Source organism: Orycteropus afer, unplaced genomic scaffold (assembly GCF_000298275.1).
Source record: "Orycteropus afer afer isolate SDZICR_OR568_19922 unplaced genomic scaffold, OryAfe1.0 scaffold00677, whole genome shotgun sequence".
Taxonomy (NCBI): Eukaryota; Metazoa; Chordata; class Mammalia; order Tubulidentata; family Orycteropodidae; genus Orycteropus; species Orycteropus afer.
The window spans coordinates 580,115-581,845 of NW_006922264.1; positions in this window are offsets into that span (position 1 = coordinate 580,115).

Consider the following 1,731-nt stretch of genomic DNA (forward strand, 5'->3'; position numbering starts at 1 on the left):
GCCCCCTGTGTTCTCTGTTTCATTCAATCACAGGTCCACCAGATATCTACCCAAATTTTGTGACAGACAGCAAACCAAATGATCCTTCAAGCCAAAGGCCTGTAAGAGATTCCCTTGTGCTTGTGGAGGCCACCCAACTAATAAGATGCCTTGGCCACCTAGGCTCCAGTTTCCCTGTTCTCCCTTCCCTCCCCTAATCGTTGCAACCCAGCCTCTTACATGTCCCAGAACACCACATGCCAAACATGTCCAGCCAACCCCTGGGAGTCAACACCCTAAAAACCTCTTATTCAAGGACCTCAACTGCAAATCACCAACCAGGCAAAACAACACAGCATCTCTGAAGTTGAAGCAAAAGAAAACTGGTTTTGGAACTACAAGAAACAAACTCATGCATGCATAGATGGAAGGCCCCATTCCAAAGACACTGCGCCCCTCACCAGCAGGAAGCAGCTCCAGAAGATTGACCTTTGCCCCTTTTCCCACAAAAGCGGGCCCTTTTTCCTTTTAAAAAATGAAAGAGGGGGGAATGTTAGAGATATGCCACGCCATCTTGTGTGGCTCTTCCAGGTTCTTCTTCATTCTCTGCTGCCCCACCCAAGGTCATAAGTCAGCTAAAGGAAGTCAAAATTGAGCTTCCCGCAAGGCACAAATTTTAAAAAGCAACATAGCTTCTGATAGGTTAAGACCCCTTCGCCCAGCTCTGACGTACAACCTCCTAACCCCAGGTCTATATAAAACCACCCTCTCTCCTGCTCACTCTCTTCTTCCTCTCTCTTCTTCCCTTCTTCCTCTTTCTTTCTTCTTCTCTTCTTCCTCTTCTCCTCTTCTTCCTCTTCTTCTTCTTCTGTCCTTCCTCAATGCAGGCGCCCTTTTGCCTCTTTAATAAAATCTCCTGTTGGGTAAAAAAAATAAAAGAGTGCAGAGTCAAATACAATTACTTCCATTTTTGACTCCTGTTGGACAAAGTTTCCTCATTTGGCTCACTGCATCATGAAGAGAAAGTGGAGCAGAGAAGGGCTGGCCTGAACACACAGTGAAGGCTTCTAATGTGTAAATGAAAAAGAAGGTCCACAGCCTGACACACGGGGGCAGAGAAGTGTAATCAACAGAAATCACCTTCGAGCTTCACAACAAGGCCTTAGGGCCCACGTATGATATGGTGAACACACTTTCTGCAATTTTACATGTAAAAACTTGAGACTCCAGCACAGTAACACTATACCAAATATAAACCTTTTGCCACCGAGTCAATTCTAGTTCATAGTGACCTATAAGACAGAGTAGAACTGCCCAATAGAGTTTCCAGGGCTATAATCTTTATGGAGGGTAATTGCTACATCTTTGTCCTGTGGAATGGTTTGTGGGTTTACACCTTTTAGATAACAGTGAATGCTTAACCACTGAACCACCAGGACTCCTTAGTAAGACTCACTACCATCAAGTCTATTCCAACTCAATGACCCCAATTGAGTTCCCAAAGATGTAAATCTTTATAGAAGTGGACAAATCCAATTTTTTCTTCCATTAGGTGGCTGGTGAGTTTGAACACTGACTTTTTGGTTAGCAGACAAATACCTTAACTACTGCACCACCAAACTAAGACTGTAGGTCCGCTCAAAATAGAAAATTATAATCTCTTCTGGTGACAACTTTAAATCTTGGACTCTGTCCCAGAGGAAACTTCTCCTGAAGCATTGTTTGACAAGAGGGGAGTCATGAGAGTGTAAA